Here is a 17,195-nt window from a genome sequence, read left to right as displayed (position 1 = left end):
AAAATAGTGTGGTGCTGGTATAAAAATAGACACATAGATCAATGGAAAGGATAGAGAGACCAGAATGAGGCCCTACTTATATGGTCAATTAAGCTACAAAAAGGAAGCAAGGATATACACTAGGGAAAAACAGTCTCTTCAACAAATGGCGCTGGGAAAACTGGACAGCTACATGCAAAATAATGAAACTGGACCACTTTCTTACACCATACACAAAAGTAAACTCAAATGGATTAAAGACTTAAGTGTGAGATTTGAAACCATACAACTCCTAAAAGAAAACATAGGCCGTAATCACTTGAACACTGGCCTTAGCAACATATTTATTATACATATGCCTCTTCAGCCAAGGGAAACTAAAGCAAAAATAAACTATTGGGGCTACACGAAAACAAAAAGCTTTTGCACAGCAAATGAAACAATCAACAAAATGAAAATGCAACCTACTGAATGAGAGAAGATATTTGCAAATGATATTCAATAAATGGTTAATATCTAAAATATGTTTTAAAAAAACTTCTATAACTGAACACAAAAAAAACTCCCAAGTAATCCAATTTAACATGGAGAACATGAGTAGACATTATTCCAAAGAGTTTATAAAGATAGCCAACAGACACATGAAAAGATGCTCAACATCACTAATCAAGGAAATGCAAATAAAAACTGCAATGAGTTATCACCTTGCAGTGGTCAGAATGACTAGTATTCAAAAGACAAGAAATAACAAGTGTTAGTGTGGATGTGGAGAAAAGGGAACAATTTTGTACTGTCAGTGGAAATATAAATTATTGCAACCACTGTGGAAAACAGTTTGGAGTTTCCTTAAATAAGTAAAAATAGAAATAATATATGATCCAATTATTCCACCCCTGATATTTACCCAAAGAAAATAAAAACACTAATTTGAAAAGATATATGCACCCCTATATTTATTGAAGGGTTATTTACAATAGCCAAATTATGGAAGTAACCCAAGTGTCCATGGATAGATGAATGGATAAAGAAGATATGGTACATACATACAATGGAATCTAACACAGTCATAAATAAAGATGAGATCCTGCCTTTTGTGACAACATGGATGGACCTAGAGGGGATTATGTTAAATGAAAGAACTTGAGATGGAGAATGGCAAATACCATGTGATTTCCCTCATGTGTGCAATCTTAAAACAAATGAATAAACAAACAAAAAGAATCAGAATTATAAATACAGAGAACAAACTGATGATTGCCAGAGAAAAAGGGAATGCGGGATAGGCAAAATGCAAAATGCGGGAAGGGTGGTGGGAGATCCAGGCTTCTAACTATAGAATGAATAAGTCACAGGAATAAAAGGTACAGCAAAGGGAACATAGTCAATTGTATTGTAGTAGTGTTTTACAGTGACAGCTACCCTTGTGGTGAGTCTCACATAATATATGGAGATACTGAATCACTGTGCTGTACACTTAAAAATAATGTAACATTGTGTGTCAAAAAATTGTATACTCAAAAAAATTTTAAAAAAAGATGTGGTCCACACACACATAATACAGTATTACTCAGCTATAAAGAAGAATATCTTGCCATTTTCAATAACATGGATGGACATAGAGGGTATTACACTAAGCGAAAGAAATCAGAGAAAGACAAATACCATATGATTTAATTTATATCTGAAATCTAAAAAACAAATGAGCAAATTTTTTAAAAAAACAACAAAACAGAAACAATATCATTAATACAGAGAATGTGTGGTTTCTAGAGAGGAGGGAGTTGGGGAGATGGGCCAAGTAAGCAAAGACGATGAAGAGGTGCAAACTTCCTGTTATAAAATAAGTCACCAGGGATGAAAAGTACAGCATAGGGAATATAGTCAATACTACTGTAATAACTTTGTATGGAGACAGAGAGTAACTACATTTATCACGGTAAGCATAGAATAATGTATAAAATTGTTGAATCACTATGTTGTAAACCTGAAACTAATCAAACATTGTATATCAATATACCTCAATAAAAATAAACGATAAAAATGCTAATTCCTTTTTTCCTTTTTTCCTTACATAACCTTATTATGGAAGCTCAAGATTACAAATAAAGTTTCCCTAATGAATGAACCTCTCCTGATAGCTTTCTCTAAATTTGGAACACTTTAAATGATGGAAAAGTTATTTTAACATAAATCAGCTTTTTGGAGCCCAAATTGGTCTCTCTATTATCCCCATACCTTGGTTTCCTCTCTCAAGTCATGCAAATGTAGCATACATTTTATTTCTTCTAAAAATTTCTTAAGAATAATACATAACTTGCTACAGTAAGCATGGCAGAGAGACAGGAGACAACCCTCTTCCTGGTCTCTGAAATTTAATAAAATATCATCACCCTGTTTGGATCTTTTTCATATACAATGATATAAAATGACATTTTCTTGTGTTTTCACATTTTTAGGTCAGTGACATCCTATCTCCTAATTAGTGCTCTGTTGCAGTTGTGTAAATGTAGACACATTCCCTTGGTATTTTACTGATACTTTACTGAAAAGATTATTCTAAGATATTTAAAAGAAAATGTTCTTTATCCTCTTTTTCAATTTTATTAAGTTAATTTAAAAAATTAAATGTCACATTAAGAATATGATACAACTACATATCCATTAAAGAGGACTGTGGAGGTTTTTTTCAATGTTTATTTATTTTTGACAGAGAGAGAGAGACACACACAGAACATGAGCCGGCGGTGGGGGCGGGGTCATAGAGAGACACACACACACACACACACACACAGAATCCAAAGCAGGCTCCAGGCTCCCAGCTGTCAGCACAGAGCTTGACGCAGGACTCGAACTCACAGACCACAGGATCATGACTTGAGCTGAAGTCGGACGCTCAACCAACTGAGCCACCCAGGCACCCTGAGGACTGTGGAGGTTTTAAAGCATTTCTGCAAAGTCTTTAATACCATTCCCATTAAGATATAGCGTCTAATTTCCTTTTCTTTGAAATGAAGTAGAATGCAGTGGAAGTGATGCTCCACAAATTCTGAGACCAGGTCCTAAAAGGCAACACTACTTTAACCTGGCTCTGTCTCGGGACATTAGCTCTTACACCCCTGACAGCATACACTGAGGTGTCATGTAGGTGTTCTGAGACATAACTGCAAGTTGAGGTCCTAGGCCAGAACCGCCTAGGACCTCAATCCTCAGAACTCAGAGATAGCATCATAGAAAAGCAATCATTTACTAGTATTAAGTCTAAGATGGTTTGTTTTGATACATGGATAACCAGAAAATATTTTAACGCCACACAGAGAACTAGAGAATATTAGATGCCATAGCTAAACATAAAATGTAGGGTCTTCGCTTTGGAACTAAGACATGAGAAGTGGCTGGAGGAGGCTCAATCTGTTAGCAAAAATGTTTGTTGCCTGTTATAATGTCTCGATGAGTTTGTCAGTGAGAACTTAAATAAAAGTGAGTAAACACTTATCAGAAGTTGGAGGAGGGCACCTGGGTGGCTCAGTTGGTTAAGCATCCGACTTTGGCTCAGGCCATGATCTCATGGTCCATGGGTTCAAGCCTCCCGTGGGGCTCTGTGCTGACAGTTCAGGGCCTGGAGCCTGCTTCGGATTCTGGGTCTCCCTCTCTCTCTAATCATGCTCGTGCTTGCTCTCTCTCTCAAAAGTAAATAAACATTTAAAAAAATTGGAGGAAAAGAAACCCTGGTTATGTAGTTGTGTGAACAGCCTTTTGAAATTTGGAAAATAAATATACCTAATGAACTGGATAATCTGCCTAAGAAAATTTCCAGGCATACTTTTGAATATTCCACCTGATTTCTTCAGCTGGTTATCATAATACGAGAAAAGAGCTAAAGAAATAAGAGCTTTTAAAAAGTAATTAAGTATAAAGAATCCAAGACTTTGGTTTAAAATAAAACAGTTTCTCATTTCCAGTCCCTGTAGATGGTAAACTATTCTCAAGTTAAGAAATAGCTTTCAGGCAAAGATGAGATCCAGGGCACTGCCAGGAAAACATGGTCTAAAAATGACTTTAAAGTAGTTTGTAAGACTTCAGAAGGATTTAAAGTGGTGCCTCATATACCTTTTCAAGCAGACAAGAAAGCCACCTAAGAGCACATAAGAGCATACTTCACATTTTCTCTCAATTAAAAAAAAAATAGGGCTTCTAATAATGTTTAGGGAATTATCCCACAGAAACTTTAGTGGGAGTTGGAGGTAGAAAAGACTTTGCCTCAAAACTTTTTATGTGAACAGCTTTTATTTAATAGCATGAACCCTAAAAATATTGCTTGAAAAATCCATAAAAATTTTAAGAAAATCATACTGACAGAAACACTGCCAGCTTGGACTAAAAGGGAAAGCAATGGTGTGAAATGAAAAGTACTCTTGGTGTACCCAAACTTCTATGGGAAGGAAGCAAGCAGAAAAGAGCATTCAGTTATAGTCATAGGTTACATTTTAGGCAAAAGGAAATACAATTCAAAGGGAAAAACCAAGAGCCATGGAGAATTGTCAGACAGCAGAACTATTCCCTAATCAAAGAAATGGTAACATATACTTTTAAGGATTTCAGAATTATAACAGACTAGTTACTGTTGTATATCTCTGTTTTTCTTTTCCCTTCTTTCCCTCCCTATATGAGAATATCTAACTTATGTTTCTCACATCACTGTATTTTGGGTGAGAGGTAGATCATTCGTTTCTTTAAATCACATGTATTCAGATTTACAGTATACTCAAGATGCTATTCCTGAAAAACATACCCAAGGTCAACTGGATCTCATTTAGACGATAGCATCATAGAAATTCAGCCTGAGACTGAAGGTATAATAAATGAGATTTTAGGAGGTACTGCAGAAGTGAGCATGTATATTTCTCATGTGAAAAGAGGAAATAATTTGGGCTCAAAGAATGGACTGACAATTCTTCTATCAAAAGGTGTCATCTAATTCCCCTGTCTTTAAGTATGTATAGCCTTGATGACTCACCTTTAGCAAAGAGAATCTGACAGAAGAAAGCTGCATGATTTCCAAGCATAAGTCACTCCTTTGTACCACGTCTCTCTTAAGATACTCGCTTTTGTAATCCAGTTGCCATACTGTGAGATGATCCAAGGCCTGTAGAAGAAGTCAGTTGTAGGTGTTTAAGCTGACCACCACAGCTGAGGTCTCAGCTAACAATCAGTATCAATCACTAGACATGTGAGGAGGAAGCATTCAAGGTAACTATGGTACCTTGAACTATGGCTCATGGTTACTATCTGACAGCAACATAAGAATACCCAAGAACTAATCTCTGTCAACTTCCAGAACTGAAAGAGATTAAAGTAATAAAATTATTGCTGTTTTATGCCATTAAGTTTGGTGTAACTGTTTTATACCTTTAAGTAACTGAACAGGGATACACACACACACACACACACACACACACACACACACACAGAGGGAGGCGGGCCTGGAATAGTCTCCAATGCATGTTAAAAATAAAAAGGAGCGGGGTGCATAGTATGCAATTATTGTTTTATTTTTCAAGTGTGTTGGTTGCGACTTTTTTTCTCAGAATTGGTAACTAGGATGTAAAGCTAAGGAAAAAGGGGGGATTTAATTATTTCATATTAAGAATAGAGCTGAAAAACAACTTGGGTCATACCCTTCTCAGGACTTATCTAGCAACAGCTGAATGGCTCTGCTATGCTAGTCACCTCTTCCTTATATGTCAATAATTGGGAGTGTTTGGGCAGGTATCCAAAAAAGTTATCTGAGTCCTGGATCATTAAGTTAGAAATGGAATATCGGACTTTTTTCCTCCCTGCTCAGAGTGGAAATGAAAGGGTATGTTCTCAAATCCTTTTCCCAATCCAAGTGAGAAGGGCTCAGAAAGATTTACTTGTAAATGTTGAGTGGTCACAAGAAGGGATGATTGGCATGTTTTCTTAAACTGGGCAACCTGCTTTTGCAAGGGAATTTCTGATCTTCCTTCTATATCTATTTTTGCAAGACTGAAAGAGTTTTGGAGAGGAGCAGAAGGCAGGGGAAAAGGAATGACAGTGTGTTAGTCTTTATACTGGCAAGGATTGTAAATAACCCATGGGCTATATGGACATGTGGAGGGTTTAACCACCTTGGTGGTGCCTGATCACTGAAAGCAGGAACTCCAGTAGCAAACAAAGGAGATATAATGAGATATATTGTGAAATGGGAAGTAAAAGGAGATCTGGAAAAATTCATATCTACAGTATGAAAGCAGACGTGAAATATTGCCACTCCTATTTGTAGAACATGCAACCTGTGCCCCTCAACAAATGCATTTCCCATACAGAGGACTTAGCCAATGAAACCAAAGCATCAGTAATAGCTCCAAATATTTATTATTGATCCTCAACAGAAAAAGGTTATTGAGCCTTAGTCTAAAAAAATTGATGTACCCCTGCTAACAGCAGCAAAGAGAAAATTGCAGTAGCTATATTAATATCAAAGTATGCTTCAGAGCAAAGAATACTGCCAGGGCTAAGAGGGATCATTTAATAATGATAAGTGGGTCAATTTATCAAGAGTACATAAAAATCCTCATAGGTTATGTATATAACAGTTTCAAAATACATGAAGAAAATCTGGTACAACTACAAAGTACAATAGGCAAATCTGCAATTACAGTTGGAGATTTCAAATCTTTCTCTCAATATCTGACAGAATATATAGACAGAAAATCAGTAAAGATATTGAAAACATGAACAACACTATCAATCAACCTGATATAATTGACATTTATAGAACACTTCACCCAGCAGCAGAATACACATTTTTTTTTTCAAATGCAGACAAAATTGTTTTAAAGATGTCATGTTAGGCCATAAAACAATTCTTAGTAAAGGTTAAAAAAACTCTTTAAAATAGTCCAGAGTGTGCTCTCTGATCACAATAGAATTATAAATCCGTAAGAGAAGGACATCTAAAAACTTCCTAAGTGGGAACTAAACAACACACTTTTTAAAAAATGTTTATTTACTTTTGAGACAGAGAGAGAGGGAGACAGCACGAGTAGGGGAGGGGCAGAGAGAGAGGGAGACACAGAATCTGAAGCATGTTCCAGGCTTTGAGCTGTCAGCACAGAGTCTGACACAGGGTTCAAACTCATGAACTACGAGATCATGACCTGAGCCAAAGTCAGACGTTTAACTGACTGAGCTACCCAGGTGCCCCAAAACAACACACTCCTAAATAACCCACCAGAATAGAGAAAAACATAAAAGGAAAATTAGAAATGATTTAAAACAGATTAAAAATGAAAAATCAAAATATGTAGGTTATATATAAAACAGTCCCTAAAGGAAATTTTTATGGCGTTATATGTCTATATAAGAAGAAAGGTGTTAACTCAAAAACCTAAGCTTGTACTGAAAGAAACCAGAAAAAAAATTTAGACCCAAAGTAAACATAAATAAAGGGAATTTTTGAGAAGAAATAAAATTGAAAAAAAAATAAACAATTAAAAATAATATCACAAGCTAATTTTTTTAATGTTTATTTATTTTTGAGACAGAGACAGAGAGAGACAGAGCATGAGTAGGGGAGGGGCCGAGACAGAGGGAGACACAGAATCTGAGCCAGGCTCCAGGCTCCAGGCTCTGAGCTGTCAGCACAGAGCCCGACACGGGGCTCAAACCCACGAACCGTGAGATCATGACCTGAGCTGAAGTCAGACACCCAACCGACTGAGCCACCCAGGCACCCCACAAGCTAATTTTTTGAAAGAATCTAAAAATTAATAAACCCCCCTAGCCAGACTGACAGGAAATAAAAAGAATTGTGAAGATCATAAATCAGACAGTGGTAGTCTTTATACATCTTACAGAAGTTTAAAAAATAAAAAATTATCATAAACTCTACGCTTATAAGTTCAGTAACTTAGATGAATAGCATGTATCTTAACATACACATATTACCAAAGCTCACTCAAAATGAAATAGGAAATCTGAATAGTCCTATACCTGTTAAAATAATTAAATCTTTAGGTAAAATTATTTCCATTTCGCTAGTGAATAACACTGAACAAATAAAGACATAATACCAATTCTATACAAACACTTCCAGAAAATTGAAGAGAAAGAAATTCTTCCTAACTATGAGTCTAGGAACAAAACACAAAAAGACATAACAAGAAAACTACAGAACAATATCCTTTAGACACGAATAAATTTTTAAAAAATTATTTAATGATCATTTATTTTTTGAGAGAGAGATAGACAGACAGAGTCGAGCAAGGGAGGGGCATAGAGAGGATGACACAGAATCTGAAGCAGCTCCAGCTCCGAGCTGTCAGCACAGATCCCTATGCAGGGCTCGAATCCACGAACCATGAGATCATGACCTGAGCCTAAGTGGGACACTCAACAGACTGAATCACCCAGGCACCTGACATGAATAAATTCTTAAAAAAATTTTAGCAAAGAAATCCAACGCTATATAAAAACGATACTACATCATGACCAAATGAGATTTATTCCATGAATGCAAGTTTGGTTTGATGTTTGAAGAATCTGTGAAATGCATATTAACAGGCCATATAATCATCTAATTTTGCAGAAAAGCATTTCAGAAAATGCAGCATACACTCATAAAAAAATCCTAAAAGTAGAAATAGTGAGGAACTCCCTTAATCTGACAAAGATTATTTATGAAAATGCCAAAGCTAACATCATTTTGTTGAAACATAAATGTTTTTCACCTAAGACCAGGAACAAAGCAAGGATGCCCACCCTCAACACTTCTATTCAGTACTGTGATGGAGGGTTTATTCAATGTAATAAGAGGCAAGAAAAATCCAGATTGAAAAAGAAGTAAAGGCATCTTTATTCTCAGATTATGTAATAGTCTACAAAGAAAATCTGAAGTAATATACCAAAATACTAATAGAATAAAGTTAGAATTACAGAATATTAGGCCATTATAGAAAAATCAATTATTTTTCTATATACTAGTGACAAGCAATCATAAATTAACATTAAAAATACCACTGATAGTAACGTTAAGAATAGGAAATGCTTAGGTATAAATTTGGCAAAAAGGTGTGAGCAATTTCTACCCTAAGAATTATTCAATATTTCTGAGAGATTAAAGATGACCTAAATTAGTTAAGGCGATATACCTTGTTCATTGATCAGAAGATTCAATATTATTAACATGACAATTTTACCCAAATTCTTCTGCAGATTCAATACAAACCCAATAAAAATAGAATCAGGTTCTTTTTTGTAGAAATCAGAAAACTGATTATCAAATATTTATAGAAATACAAAAGACTTAGAATATTCAAGAAAAACCCTTTTAATTTATCTAATTTCAAGACTTGTAAAGCTATAGCAACTAAATATGGATTATTAGAACTCTATAGGATGCCCAAAATAGACACACATATACAGGCATTTTTTTTTACAAAGATGTCAAAACAATTTAATTGGGGAAATTATCATTTTCAACAAACTGGAACAATTTGATAACAATAACATAGTTACATAAATAAAACTTTGACCTTTACTTACATCAGAGGACATACCATAATTATTGAATCTAAGAGCTAAGTTTATAAAATTTCTAGTAGAAAATGTTGGATAATATCTTAGAAACTTTGGATTTGGCAAAGGTTTCTTAAATAAGACATAAAAAGCAAGAACTATTAAATAATAAAATCAAGAAATTGCTCTTCAGCAGGAGAAAACATGCTCTTCTAATGCTATGATTGTGGAGAACTAAGAGGCTGGGAAGATGGCAGAGTTGGAGGACTCTAAGCCGATACTGTCCCCCTGATACAACTAGTATCAGCATAAATAATGTAGAAAGTGACCCAAAGACTGGCAGAACAAACTCCACAACTAAAAGGTAGAGAAGAGGTGACATTGAAGAAGGCAAAAGGGCAAAGATGCTGTTTGGGAGCAAAACAGACCTTAGCCATCTGCATTAAGGCAGGAACTGGTGGTGCTGTGGAAAAGGGCAAAAAACAGGCTACCACAACAGGGAACCTGCACAGCAGAAATAAAACCCCATAACATTTGACATTGAAAGTAAAAAGGGAACAAATCTCATGATTTCTGACAACCAGTGGAACTGAAAGCTTAGAGTTTTAAAAACTGGTGGACTCAGCTCTGGGAGAGGCCAGAGGGAATTAGGAAATAGAATCCTTACCCTTAAAGAGATAGCATGACAAACAGCAGCAGAGATACAACATGGAAGAGTCAGTTTGAAAAACTCTGGAAGTACACAGTAGAGAGAGTGATTTACTCATCTCAGAGAGTGGTCAAAAGAGGTAGGGATCACAGGGGACTGCTCCAGGAACAAAGGAGCTGGCAGGCACCTGTCTAACTTGCCTACACCAAGCCCTGAACCCCTGTGCTTTAGTAGATCCACCCTTCCAAATCATGCTTTCCTCAGTTCTACTAATGTGGCTTCTTCCCCCAGAAGACCAGCACAAACCTCACCAACACGGCATCTACACCCACAACTTTTGCGGCGGGGGGGAGGGGGGGGCTCAGGTCTGATGGCAGTGGTGGCAGGGCACATTATGAAGCAGACCAGCGCATACCTTGTTACAACATGCTCCACATGGTAGGGAGCTGCCCACCATAGGTAAAGAGAACCTCTGCAGACAACTGGACTGAAGGAAAAAGCAGCCAGGAATAAACAGTAGGGCACATGCAGCACACATAGGAAATACTCCCTGAAGTGCCAGCTCCTAGAAAACAGGGGACACTGGACTGCAGGGCACTAATGAACCTCTTCTTCATAAAGCTATCATCTTCAAGGGCAAGAGACATGGCTGACTTTCCTATCACAGAGAATCAAAGCATTAGACAAAATGAGAAGACAGAGGAATATATCCCAAATGAAAGAACAGAACAAAACCACAGCAAGAGACCCAAGTGAAGTGATATATGCAATATGCCAGATAGAGAATTTAAAGTAATGATCATAAAGTTACTCACTGGACTTGAGAAAATCATAGAAGACATCAATGAGGTTTTTTTAAAAAATATTTTTTTAAAAAGCCAATCAGATGAAGAGCATAATAAATGAAATTAAAAATACATGTAATAGAATAAATAGCAGGCTAGATGAAGCAAAGGAATGAATTAATGGCCTGAAAGATTGAGTAATGAAAGTAATCAAGTTGACCAAATGAGAGAATAAAGAATTATACAAAATAAGAAAAGACTTAGGGAAATCAGTAACTCCAACAAGTATAATATGTGCATTATACGGATCACAGAAGAAGAGAGAAAGGAGGAAGATAATCTATTTGAAGAAAAATAATAGCTTAAAACTTCCCTAATCTGGGGAGGGAAACAGATATCTAGATACAAGAGGCACAGAGATGCCCCAACAAAATCAACCCAAGGAGGTCCACACCAAGACACATAGTAATTAAAATGGCAAACAGTGATAAAGAAAAAAATTGAAAGCAGCAACAAGAAAGATGACACTTACATACAAGGGAAAGTCCACAAGTTTATTCAGCCGAAACTTTGCAGTCCAGAAGGGAGTGGCATGACATATTCAAAATGCTGAAATGGAAAAATCTGCAGCCAAGAATATACAGTAGGGTTCTCAGTCAGAAAAGGAGAGAAAGACAAACAAAAACTAAAGGAGTTTATGACCACTAAACCAGCCTACCCTACAAGAAATATCAAAGGGTACTCTGAGTATAAAGGAAAAACCATGAGAGCATAAAAATTTAGAAGCATAAACACAGTAAAAATAAGTATATCTATAAAAATCAGTCAAGAGATTCACAAAATAAAATGATGTAAAATAGGACACCATATACCTAAAACAGAGTGGGAAGGGAGTAAAGAACTGGAGCAGGGCACCTGGGTGGCTCAGTCAGTTGAGCATCTGCCTCTTGATTTCAGCTTAGGTCATGGTCCCAGAGTCATAGGATAGAGCCCCATGTCGGGCTCTGTCCTTAGTGTGGAGCCTGCCTAAGAGTCTCTTTTCTTTCTTTTCTCTTCTCTCCCACCCACCTCCACTTCTCTCCCTCACTCACGCATTCTCTCCTCAAAAAACACACACAAAAAAAAACACACAAAACAAACAAAAAAAACCCAAAAAACAAAAAGGAACAAAAAAGAAAGAAAATCAAAACCAAAAAAATCTTAAGTGACCATCAACTTAACATACATGTTAAATACAAATTGAATAGTCACCGCAAATCAAAACCCAGTAATTGATATGCAAAGAAGAAAATGAAATCCTAGTATGTTACTAAAAAAAAGCCAATAAATCATGAAAGAGAGCAAGAGAATGGTCAGAGAAAGTTACAAAAACACCACAAAAAAGTAACAAAATGGCAATGAACACATGTATCATACATATCAATAATTACTTTTAATATAAATAGACTAAACACTATAATCAAAAGACATAATGAGACAGAGTAGAAAAAAACCCAGGAGTCATCTATATGCTGCTTAAGAGACTCATTTCAGACCTAAAGACAACCTGCAGATTGAGAGTGAGGGGATGGATGAATATTTGTCATGCAAATGAAGGTCAAAACAAAGCTGAGGTAGCAGTACTTATATCAGACAAAATAAATTTTAAAACTAAGAATGTAACAAGAAACAAAGGAGGCCACTATATAATAATAAAGGATAAATCTAAGAAGAGGATACAGTTGTGAATATTTATGCACCCAACCTGAAAGCACCCAAATACATCAAACAGCTAATAACAAACATAAAGGAACTAACAGACGATAATACAATAATAGGAGATCTTAACACCCTACTTACATCAATGAACATATCACCAAAACAGAAAATCAACAAGGCAACAGTGGCTTTGAATGATACACTGGATCACATGGTCTTAAATATATTCAGAACATTCCATCCTAAAACAGCAGAAGACACATTCTTTTCAAGTGCATATGGAACATTTTCCAGAATAGACCACATATTAGGCTGCAAGTCTCAACAAATTCAAAAAGATTGAAGTCATCTCACGCATCTTTTCTGACCACAATGCTATGAAACTAGAAATCAAACACAAGTAAATATCTGGGAAGAGCACAAATACATGGAGGTTAAGTAACATGCTACTAAACAATGAATGTATCAACCAAGGAATCAAAGAAGAAGTAAAAAAATTACATGGAGACAATGAAAACACAACATAAAATCTTTAGGATGCAGCAAAAGGTGTTCAAAGAAGCAGGTTTATAGCAGTAGAAGCTGCCTTCAAATGCAAGAAAAATTTCAAATGAACAACCTAAGCTCACACCTAAAAGACCTAAAAAAAAGAACAAATGAAACCCAAAACCAGCAGAACGAAGGAAACAAAGATTGAGTGGAAATAAATGACATAGAAACTAAAAAAGAACAGAACAGATCAATGAAACCAGGAGTTGCTTTTATGAAAAGATAACAAAATTGATAAATCTCTAGCCAGACTCACAAAAAAAAAAAGAAAAAAGGAGAACTCAAAATCACAAATGAAATACAAACAAGTATAAGATAGTATTATGAAAAATGATATGCCAACAAATTAGACAATGTAGAACAAATGGGTGAATTCCTAGAAACATATAACTTACCATAACTGAACCAGGAAGAAAAAGAAAATTTGAACAGACTGATTACCAGACATAAAATTGAATCGGTAATCAAACAACTCCCAACAGGACCAGATGGCTTTGCAGGCAAATTCTACCAAACTTTTAAAGAAGACTTAACACCTATTATTTGCAAACTATTCCTAAAATTAGAAGAGGAAAGAAAACTTCCAAATTCATTATATGAGGCCAGTATCACCCTGATACCAAAGACAGATAAAGACACCACAAAAAAAGAACTACAGGCCAGTATCTCTGACGAACACAGATATACAAATCCTCAACAAAATAATAGCAAACCAAATCCAGTAATACACTAAGAAAATCAGTTACCATGATCAAGTGGGATTTTTTCCTGGGATGTAAGTGTGGTTCAATCAATAAATCAACATCATACATCACATCAAGAAGAGAAAGAATAAAAACCATATGATCACTTCAATACTTGGAGAAAAAAAATTATTTGACAAAATACAAAATCCATTCATGATTGGGGCGCCTGGGTGGCGCAGTTGGTTGAGCGTCCGACTTCAGCCAGGTCACGATCTCGCGGTCCGTGAGTTCGAGCCCCGCATCGGGCTCTGGGCTGATGGCTCAGAGCCTGGAGCCTGTTTCCAATTCTGTGTCTCCCTCTCTCTCTGCCCCTCCCCTGTTCACGCTCTGTCTCTCTCTGTCCCAAAAATAAATAAATGTTGAAAAAAAAATCTTTAAAAAAAATCCATTCATGATAAACAACTTCAACAATGTCAGTCTAGAGGTAACATGCCTCAACATAATAAAGGCCTTATATGAAAAACCCACATAAAACATCATACTCAATGGGGGAAAACTCAGAGCTTTTCCCCTAAGATCAGGATCAAGACAAGGATGTCTACTCTTAACCACTTTTATTCAACACAGTACTGGAAGTTCCAGCCAGAATAATCAGACACAGAAAGAAAAAAAAAATCCAGATTGTTAAGGAAGAAATTAAAACTTTCACTATTTGCAGATGACAGATTATACATAGAAAACCCTGAAGACTCCACCAAAAAAATACTAAAACTGATAAATGAATTCAGTAGTCACAGGATATAAAATCAATATACAGAATATGTTGCATTTCTATGCACTAATAATGAAGCAAAAAAAAAAGAAAAAAGAAATTAAGACAACACTCCCATTTACAATTGCATGAAAAATAATAAAATATCTACGAAAAAACTTAACCAAAGAGATGGAAGACCTGTACTCTGAAAACTATAAAACTCTGATGAAATAAAGTGAAAGCAACAACAACAACAAAAAAAAATGAAAAGACATTCTATACAATGGGTTGGAAGAAAAAAATATTGTTAAAATGTTTATATTACCAAAGGCAATCTACACATTTAATGCAATTCCTATTAAAATACCAACAGCATTTTTCAAAGAACTATAACAAATAATCCTATAATTTGTATGGAACCACAAAAGACCCTGAATGCCCAAAGCAATCTTGAAAAAGAAGAAAAATGGAGGTATCACAATTCCAGGCATCAAGTTATATTACAAAGCTGTGGTAATCAAAACAGTATGGGACTGGCATAAATGTAGACATGTGGACCAATTAAACACAATAGAAAACTTATAGATAAACTCACAATAATATGGTCAGTTAATCTTTGACAAAAGAGTAAAGAAGATCCTATGGGGAAAAGATGGATTCTCTTCAACAAATAGTGTTAGGAAAACTGGTTGACCACATGCAAAAGAATGAAATTGAACCACTTTCTTACACCATACACAAAAACGAGCTCAAAATGGATTAAAGACCTATATGTGAGGCATGAAACCATAAAAATCTTAGAAGAGAGCACAGGCAGTGATGTCTCTGACAACAGCCATAGCAACATTTTTGTAGAAACATCACATGAGACAAGGGAAATAAAAGCAAAAATAAACTATTGGGACTACACCAAAATAAAAAAAAAAACTTTTGCACAGTGAAGGATATAATAAAAAAACTGAAAGGCAACCTACTGAATGGGAGAGGATATTTGCAAATGATATATCCAGTAAAAGGTTAGTCCCAAAATATAGAAAAAACTAATGCAACTCAACACTCCAAAACCAAATAATCCAATTTAAAAATGGGCAGAAGACATGAAGAGATATTTCTCCAAGAAGACTCAAAGATATTTGTCCAAGAAGACATACAGATGGCTAACAGACACATGAAAAGATGCTCAACATCAGTCATTATTAGGGAAATGTAAATCAAAACTACAATGAGATATCACCTCACAGCTGTCAGAATGACTAGAATCAAAACACAGGAAAAAAGTCTTAGTGAGGATGTGGAGAAAAAAGAACCCTCGTGCACTGTTGGTGGGAATGCAAACTGGTGTAGCCACTGTGGAAAACAGTATGGAGGTTTCTCAAAGTTAAAAATAGAACTACCCTATGATCCAGTAATTGTATTACAGGGTATTTACCTTAAAAGTACAAAAACACTAATTCAAAGGGATAAATGCACCCCTATGTTAATTGCAGCATCATTTACAATAGTCACATTTTGGAAGCAGCCCAAGTGTCCATTGATAGATTAATGGATAAAGAAGTGTTACATATACACAATGGAATATTATTCAGCCCTAAAAACAAATGAAATCTTGCCATTTGCAATGACAGAGATGGAACTAGAAAGTATAATGTTAAGTGAAATAAATCAGAGAAAGATAAATACCATATGATTTCACCCATATGTAGAATTTAAGAAATCAAACAAATGAGCCAAGGCAAAAAGAGAGAGAAGGAGAGGGAACCAAGAAAAAGACTCCTAACTATAGAGAACAAACCGACGGTTAACAGAGAGGAGGAGGGTTAAATAAGTGATGGGGATTAAGGAGTACACTTATTACAATGAGCACTTCTCATTGTACACCTGAAACAAAAGTGACACTATGTTAGTTATACTGGAATTAAAATATAATTAATAAAAAATAATTTAAAATAAAAATAAAAAGCAAAGCTACTGTTGTGAAAATGAAACAGCAGGCAACCAACTAGGATAAAATACTTGCAAATCACATCTCTGACAAAGGACTTATATGTGGAATTTGCAAACAATTAAGACAAGACTACCCACAAGCCAATTCAAAATGGACAGAAGATTTGAAGACATTTCATTAAAAGAAAATAAATAGGGGCAACTGGGTGGCTCAGTTGGTTAAGCGTCCAACTTTGACTCAGGCCATGATCTCGCAGTTTGTGAGTTCCAGCTCCTCATCAGGCTCTGTGCTGACAGCTCAGAGCCTGGAACTTGCTTCAGATTCTCGGGTCTCCTTCTCTCTCTGCCCTTCCCTGCTCATGCTCTCTCTGTCTCTCAAAAATAAATAAACGTTAAAATTGTTTAAAAAGTAAAAGAAAATAAATATATGGCAAAAAAGCACATGAAAATACATTTAACCAGGGTGCCTGGGCAGCTCAGTCAAGCATCCAACTCTTAATTTTGGTTCTGGTCATGATCTCACAGTTCGTGGGATTGAGCCCCACATCAGGCTCCATGCTGACAACACAGAGCCTGCTTGGGATTCTCATTTTCTCTCTCTCTCTCTCTCTCTC

The sequence above is a fragment of the Felis catus genome, chromosome C1 (assembly GCF_018350175.1).
Source record: "Felis catus isolate Fca126 chromosome C1, F.catus_Fca126_mat1.0, whole genome shotgun sequence".
NCBI lineage: Eukaryota > Metazoa > Chordata > Mammalia > Carnivora > Felidae > Felis > Felis catus.
The sequence above is the reverse complement of the archived record's forward strand: the minus strand, read 5'-3'. Positions refer to the sequence as shown.